Source organism: Elephantulus edwardii, unplaced genomic scaffold, assembly GCF_000299155.1.
Source record: "Elephantulus edwardii isolate Elephantulus edwardi_28Jun2011 unplaced genomic scaffold, EleEdw1.0 scaffold00042, whole genome shotgun sequence".
In the NCBI taxonomy this organism is placed as follows: domain Eukaryota; kingdom Metazoa; phylum Chordata; class Mammalia; order Macroscelidea; family Macroscelididae; genus Elephantulus; species Elephantulus edwardii.
In genome coordinates this window covers 2,421,103-2,430,068 of record NW_006399792.1, presented here as the reverse complement: position 1 = coordinate 2,430,068, position 8,966 = coordinate 2,421,103, and positions in this window count along the sequence as shown.

The following is an 8,966-nucleotide window of genomic DNA, read 5'->3' as shown; positions in this document are numbered from 1 at the left end:
AACAACAACAACAACAACAACAACAGCATTCTTTTGATGCTTCTTGAATCATTCAAGATTTTTCCTATAGCATTTCTCAGTATTGCAACCCAGGGCTTGATTTTGTTTTTCAGTTCTTCCATCTTGAGTAATGCTGAGTGAGTTCTTCCCTTTTTAGTTTCTCCAGCTCTTAGCATATTTTATTCTAATACTTTGCTTTGTCTTCTTGATCTATCCTTTCACATAATCTCTTTTATCTCACCTTTTCTTCTCTTTGTTTGGCTTCTAGGTATTCTAGTAAGATTTTCAGGGTCACATCTGACTATCATTTTTGTCTTTTCTTTCTCCCATGTTTTCATAAAGACTTTTTGCTTTCTTCATGAATGATGTCCTTGATGTCACCCCCAAATTCATCTTGTCTTTGATCATTAGTGTTTAATGCCTCAAGTCTTTATTGAGATGGTTTTTAAATATAAGTGAGATTGACTCAAGGTCAATGCCCTTATTTTAATTTCCTTCAGCTTCAATTTGAACTTGCACATGAGTAATTGATGGATTGTTCTACAGTCTGTACCTGGCATAGTTTTGTCTGCTGATAGTGAGCTTCTCCAATGATTGTTTGCACAGATATAGTCAATTTGGTTCTTGTCAGGTGAGGTCCACATGTATAGTCAGTCACCTTTGTGTTTTTACAATGAATGAATCACTATAGAAAATGCAGTCAATTAATATCCAGACTCATTTCTGTCACCAAGTTTATACTGAAAGGGATCCATATTATTCCCATTCCCAGAAAAAAATGACACAACAGAAAGTATAAATTATAAAAAAAATCATTAATATTACACGCAAATTATTGCAATTGCTGTTGATGCTGTTAGGTGTCATCGAGTTGTAGATGACTCATAGCGACCCTATGAACAAAAGACTTGAGCACTGTTGGTACATAGAGTTTCCGGAGACAAGCCATTTTGGAAGTGGATGCCACTCCTGCTTCCAAGCTTGTTTTAGTCGGGAAGCTCCAGCAAACACTGTCCACCATGGGTAACTATTACCACGTTTGGCACATCAGTGTCCCAGTGTTCAGTATCACAGCAACCATGAGTTACCTCTGTACAGCAATGCACAGACCAGTGCTATACCACCTAGAAGAATGTTTGACAGGAAAACAATTTGAATCCGGACCAAGGGCCGCAGATTAAAATCACCCACCTTTGGCTTGGTAGCTTAATGTCTACTAGACCAACCTAGCTCTCTCTGTGTCATCGTTGTTATTGATGTTAGGTGCCATCGAGTCGTAGACGACTCATAGCTACCCCATCAACGAAAGGCCTGAGCACTGTTCGTACATAGTTTCCAGAGGCAAGCCAGAGGATGCTGCTCCTGCTTAAAAACCACTAGAACAGTATGTTCACAGAGAAGTTCCAGAAATTCAAGGTGAATATACAAGAGACTGTGGCACTAGGGATATCATTGCTGATATCAGACAAATCTTGCCTGAAAGTGGATAATAATAGAAGGATGTCTATTTGTGTTTTGTTAAATATGCACGGGCATTTGACTGTGTAGATCATAACAAAGTATGACTAACATTGAGAAGAATGGGCCTTCCAGACCACATAATTGTATTCATGCAAAATCCATACTTAGACCAAGAAGCAGTTGTGTGAAAAGAGCAAGGGACTACTAGATGGTTTAAAATGAAGAAAGATGTGTCTCAGGCTATGCTATGCTATGTCCTTTCTCTATATCTTTTCAATTTATTTGCTGAATAAATAATTCAGGAGGCTAGACTTTATGAAGAAGAATGTGAATCAGATAAAGATTCACCAATGACCTGTGTTTTTCAGATGACACACCTTTCTTGTTGAAAGTGAAAAGGACTTGAAACACTTGTTGAAGATGATCAAGGATTGTTGCCTTCAATATGGATTGCATCATCCATCACGATTTCAAGGAAACAAAAACCTTATTAGCCCAGTGGTGACTGTAGAAAATGCAGCCAGTCATATCCAGACTCATTTCTGTCACCAAGTTTATAGGGAAGACATCTATATTTGTTTCCATTTCCCCCAAAAAGATGATGGAACTGAATGTGTAAATTATTAGACAATATCATTGGGCCATAGGGAGTCTCAAGGTAGATGGAGAAAAGATTAAATTTTCAATGATTTAATCTTGCTTGGATCAAAAACAACATCCTTGGGACCAGCAGTCAAGAAATCAAAAGACTTGTTAAACTGAGAAAATCTGCTGTCAGAGACCTCTCCAAGGTACTAAGGAGCAATGATGTCAGTTTAAAGACTCAGGTGCACCTGACTCAAAGCATAGTATTTTCAAGTACTTATTATTCATCTGAAAGCTGAACAATGACTAAGAATGACAAAAGAAGAATAGATGCTGCCGAGTTGTGTTGTTGGAGAAGAGTGCTGAATATCTCATTTGCTGTTGTTGAATGCCTTCGAATGGAACTGACCCAGAACTGACCCTCTGGTGGGTTTTCAGTAAATCACACAGGAGATTGCTTATGCTTCTTCTGTGAGCAACTGGTGGATTTGAACTGGTGCCTTTGGGATTGAAGCACAACTTCTGAAAGAACAAATAAATATGTCCTGGAAAATATACAGCCAGAGTGCTTCTTTGAGTTAAGAATGATGAAGCTTCACCTGACATATTTTGGGCATGGCATTAAGAAGGGCCGATCACCTCTTTAGTGCTGATCCACACCTCATTATATTGCCTTCCCCTTCGGAATGTGTCTACTCTTGATTTTTTTATTTTATTCCCTTCTTCCTTTCTTCTCATGCCTGCTAGCTACTCAAGAATGATTCTTTCTGTTAGAAACATAAGTGATATCGTTCTCTATTTTCCCTTTTATAACTGGTTTACTTAACATATTTAGATTTAGGATTATTTTTATTTGGTGCCTTAGGGACTATAACAAGACAAAAATTTACATACTTTAAAAAAATAATTTGAGTGTTCCCAAATGTGCATTTGGGGCGCAGCACTTCCTGCCACTATTTCTTTGAAGCTTGCTTTATGACAACGGGAGAACTTATCAGGTTGATGTCATTGACCTTGCCATTTCAAAGTTGCTGTACTGTTTGCAGGAATCATGCAGAGCGGTCATGGACATGGTGACATTCTCACCATCATTCCTTCTTACCCTTTAAAAGTCCAAAAACCACTTGGTGAGAATACGGAAATATGGTTGAGAAAAGGTTAACTGGATTGATAGGCAAAGGGCAACCAAGCATTATTCACTCTCCCCCGCACTCCCTAGGGCAATAAATTTTTATGTCTGAAGTTGGCAGTGTGGGGACGATGGGTTGCGTTTTGAACAAGGTGAAAAACTTGGAGTTGACACTCGAGAGGCTAGGAACTCTGCATGCAGGCCATCAGACAGAGATTCTGCCTAGCCAGAGGAACTCGAAAAGCCAGGCCCAAAGCACTGGTTGTCATGGAAACCGGGGCGCTAGTCTCCCCAGAGATCTAGTCCTTAGGGAGAGGGCGGGGTCTAAGGCCAGGCTGGCCAATAAGGCGCAGCGGAGCGCTGGGTCGGAGCTCCGCGATCCTCTGGGAGCCCCGGAAGGTTTGAGTGACTGGGACAGAGGGCGTGGCCGAGGCTGCCGGCCGAGGTGGAGCCGGAGTTGTGGGAGCCGCTCAGGCTGCTCTGCGAGGGTGTGACACCATGTTCCCAGCCCCTGGAGACCGCAGTGCTCGCGAGCTGGGCGCCCCGGCAGCCCTGTCCGTCTCAGCCGCCCCGGCCGTGCTCAGCGCCGGCTGCAGGAGTTGAGCCGCGCCGTCCGAGAGGGCTTGGCCGAGTTCGTGGAGGGGTGCAGACGACCGAAGGGCGGAGAAGGGGGCGCCAGGGATCGTGCTTCTGGAAGTCGGTGGGGCTCGCCGCTGGAGGGGCGTTCGCGAGGCTTGGAGGAGGAGGAGAGGAGATGCTGCTCTTCTTCTCCCCCTCCCCAGGCTTCTGCTCCAACTCCGCCAGCGCTCGCCCGCTGCCGCTTGGGGGAGAAGTAGTGTCTCTCGGCGCCCGCGGCGGCTGTCGGCGGCCCGCCCCGACGCCGCGTCTCCGCAGCCCGCGCCCCGCGCTCCAGTAGCAGGACCCGGTCTCCCGACGAGCGGGTAAGGCCGGGGGCGACCCCGGGGGCTCGGGGCTGGACGCGCTGCAAGTGTAAAACTAAGTTCATCCCTCGTGCTTTCTTTCTTCTCTTTGCTTTTTGCTCCAACCCCTGAAATCAATTTCTCCCTTGACTTTGGTGGAAGGAACTTATTCTTTGGTTTTAGTGTATTTCGGTGGCAGAACTTTGGGGGGGGGGTTGATTGGAGTGCGTTTAGGATGAGGTGGCGTTTCATTGTGAATTTGGTAGTTCCACCTTCCTCGCCGGCGGAAGTAAGCTGAGTCTTGGGAATGAAACCCCAGAGGGAGTAAGAGATTGTGGGGTCACAGGGAAGGGAGTGTTGACAGTACCCCTTCTTGCTTGCTCAACTCTGTGCGCTGTGCTGAGGAAAGGGTTCCCGGAGTCTGTTTCTAATTTCTGTGAACGATTGTGGAGATGGTGTGGTTAGAGGCCTCCCAGAAGAATGTGTATGTGTAAGGACTAGGAAAAGAGGGGGTGGAGAGTGGAGAAGAGACACTGCATGATGCAAGCTGTTTTATTGCTTTTTCTTCTCCGACCTTGAAACTACCCCGTTTTTGCTCCTTGCATGATACAGTAAGTGCAGAAGGCTGAATAGCTAAACCATGTTCTTAAAAGTTTACCTTTTGATGTGACTAGATGGATAAGGGCTCGAGGGAAGTTTATTATCAGCAAGATAGACTTGAGAGCAGTACAGTTTTCATTGGCGTTATCCGGACACTTCCAACTAATCTCTTCTACAGGCTGCTGTCATTTTGGTTTAATTGCATCTTTGCAACAACAAACGCGGTGACTTCACAGGGAGCTGCTCAGAGCAGAGTTTACCTCTCAGAAAATGGGGCAATCGGGTTTGTTTACAAGGCGGGACCTACACAAAATGTAGGACACCTGATCTGTGGAATGTAGGGTGCTGGTAACTAATTAACAAGATTTTAATAGTGATATCTAGAGAATTTATTCAAGGGTAGACAAAAAATTAAAAGTGTCTGTATTACGAAATGGGCGCTGATTTCAAGCATTGTTATTTTCCCAAATTCTTGAGAACTGGGCTGGCAGGGTCAAGGTGAACACACACACAGCACACACATTAGTGCTTGTGCTGTAATTAAAAAAAAAACAAACTTGATTTGATGTCATTAGGAATTTGTTTAAAAAAGTTTATGACTATATTGAATCAGTAAAGTCATAGAGATATACAGACTGCTTTTTCATCCAATCTTTTTTTTTTTTTTTTGTGGGAGCTAAGGAGGTGAAAACATTGTGTTCTAACTTTTATCCTCTGAGGGCTTTGTGAAAATGTATGCATGTTAGGTTAGGAGGTCGAGATGGGGTTGAAAAGAAAAAAAAAACCAAAAAAACCCAACAAACCCCAAGATTATTGGACTTGAAAATGGAAATAAATTCCAAGATTATTTATTCAGAAAAAAGACTACTTTTAATAGTATTTTTTATTTTTTGCCACTAGAGAATTTTGACTTTACAGTTATCCTAGGCTTATTTTCTAAAATTTGTTATCTGGCTCATCAAAATTATTACTTTCATATAAAGCCTATTTGGTTGGTTGGTTGTGTTGGTTTGTTTTGTTTTTTAGTTTTTTTAGGATGGGATGATTTATCAGGAAACAGAATACTATTTTTTTGTTTCTTTTCATGTAACAAGTAATACCCACCTCCTTTGCAATAAAAATGTATCAATTTAAATAATAGAATTTGAAACTAAAGTAGGGGTCAAACATTGTAAAACAATACTTTTTTTGGTAAAACAGTATTTTTAATTTTTTTTTTTCTTCTGGAGTTGTGTCTCCAGTATTGAGGAATGTGAGTCCATTTCCTTTCTTCTCCGTGAGCTGTGGTGGCCTAGTGGTGAGGACCGTGCACTGCCAATCCAAAGGCATGCATGCTGCTTGAACCCACAACTGCTCCACAGGGGAAATTATTGCAGTCCTCTCCTGTATGGTTTATTTATTTTTAAAAAATTTTTTATTGATTTATTTTTTTAAATTTCAGTGAACATCTACAGAGAGTTTGGAATTCCATTCATTCATTGTTGCACTTTTCTCCCTGCCCACCCCACCCCCACCCCTCTGGAGACTCAGCTGTTCCATGAGAGAAAGATGAGCAGTCTTTTCCCATGCGATTTACAGCCTCTGAAAACCCTCAGGAGGGTCAGCTGTGAGTCGATTCTGACACATACTTGTTAGGTACCAGCGACAATAACAACAAAAGTGACAGTTGATTAATCAGGTAGTTTTTGGTAGATGATAAATGACTTGTTTTTAAATTAATGGCATTTATTTATCCTGTTATCATTATCAAAACCTTGCCTTATTTTACTTTTAATGTTTAAGGATTTCTTGAAGGAATGTTGGAACTTTTCATAGTCCAATTACATACATCTTTATTTCAGCTCATTCCCCCCCCCCTCCCGCCCAAATGCCCCAGGAAGTGAGGAGGACTACAGGGAATGATCAGATATTGTTCATTGTTTGATTTTTCTACTTTTCTTTCATTGTTACTTCATTCTCAACATGATTATTGATATGTTGCTGTTATGTGCTATTAAGCCTGAACTAATTCATTGCGGACCTTCAAGTGGGTTTACAGAAGCTTGAAATCTCTTGAGAGGAGATTGCCTATCTTTCTCTTTTAGAGTGCTGGTGGAATCAAAATGCCTGCCTTAAGGTTGGCAGTGCAGGTTCTTCCCAGTAAGCCACCCAGTAGGTTACTTATATAGATATTGATATTGGGTCATAAATACTAATTACATAGCATTATAGCTACAACCTGAACAAAAATGACTGTGGGAACACTAGTAGCAATGAAAAATTTGAAGGTTTCAGCTCAGTGATAATGTTTCCTAGGAATTTCTTTCAATAGCTAATAATGTAACTTAGAATTTATAAAGTAATTGTTTTTAGTATTTGCATCATTTAAGAACTGTTGCATTTATGTAATTTACAACTATTTTTATATAGTATGGAGATGAAGCCACATCATTTGAAGCCTCATGTTAATTGGGTAATAAATGAGAGCTCTGACTGGATGAAGCACATTCAGCTCAACTCATTGAGGTCAAGTTGGAACCAATTCAATAGTTGACTGTTCAGCAGGTTTTCAGGGTTCGAGACTGGCACAGAAGGAGATCACCTATCTTTGCCCCTGGGGCACCTGGTGGGTTCAAACCACATGCCTTTAAGTAGGCAGTGCAACTCCTTACCAATGAGGCCATCAAAGCCTTGGAGCTTTAGAAAGGTTAGAAAGTAAGTTAACACAGAGTTTTAGATTTGCAGGTATATTGATCGATACACATATACTGGGTTTTTAAAAACTGTTTCTATCGTTATAACTAACTACAGGGACATTTTATTTAAAAAATAGTACATTGCTGCTGCATCACTGAGTCACAATTTTACAGACGTTCATTTTGTTGTCATCTTTTTTATGTCACTTGATGTGCCATACCTGCCCTGCATTTCCATGACCACCCCCCTGGTTCCCTCACTCTCCTAGTGACACTGCTGTAAGTTAGTGTATTTAATCTTATAATAATGTTTTTACTTCTACCACCAGGTAGTTATGTAGGTTTATCTTCTGAAATTTGTCTTTGTCTCACTAGAATATTTCCTTTTGTTATAAAGCCTATTTGGGTTTTGTATTTTTGAGGGTAATTATCAACCTGCAGAATACTGTTTATGTGTAGGGTTTTTTCCCCCCCCATGTAACAAGTAACTGATTTTGTTGTTCCAAAGATGCAATGAAAAGAAAATTACACAGGGCTGTACTTTTGTCAACATATTCTTATACTGGCAATATGTTTTAGGGGAGAAAAAGAAAACAAGAAACAAACCACTCATTACTCTCAAATAAATTTCAACTTATATAGTAGCCCTGTAGGATAGGGTAGGTTATCTCTGGTAGCGTAGTGGTAAGGAGTTTTGCTGCCAACCCAAAGGCATTCGGTTTGAATCCACCAGCTGCTCCTTGGGAGAAAGATGGGCAGTTTCCTCCTCCAGTAGGATTTAGAGCTTTTGAAAATCCACTAAAGATTCAGCTGTGACTCTGTTCCAACTCAGTGGCACACAACAACAGTAACAGTCAGATAGAGTAGAACTGCCCTATGTGATTTCCAAGGCTCTATATAGAAGCCAACTGCTATATTTCCCCAGGACTGACTGGTTCACAGGAACGGCCTCTTTGGTTTGAGCAGCCAAAGCACTTAACTACTATTCCATCAGGGCGCCTGGTTTTAGAAGAAGTCTGTGCCATTAATTAGAAGATTGAGTAGAAGGTATTTGGCTACCCTCTCATCCTCTTTCTTTATTTTTTGGTGACTCATGAGTTAATAGCTCTTTACAGGGTAGGAGTCTAAGAAAGAAGGAAAGATAATGGTGAGGCTCTGTAACTCTGGCTTTCCTACTTTTTTTCTGAATACTTGTTTCAGCTTGCAGTGGGTTCAATATACTCAGGAATTTCATTTTTTTTTTAAAAAGGTAGCTTTTAATGCATAAATTACTGTAGTCTTTGAAATGATTTAAGAGTTAAAAGTTCCATGTTGTTGTTGTTATGTGCCATAGAGTTGTGTGCGACTCATAGTGACCCTATGTATAAGAGCTCTAAATGCTGTTCTATCTATCCTGTGCCAACCTGGCCATCCCAAACACTTATTCCCACCGCTCCAGTCACAGAATCGATCCATCTCATCAAAGGTCTTTCTCTCCTTTGCTGTGCCTCCACTCTGCCAAACATGATATCCCTCTCCAAGTCCCTCCTTGCAACATGCCCAAAGTATATCAGATGAAGCTTCAGAATCCTTGACTCCAAGGAGCATTCCGGCTTC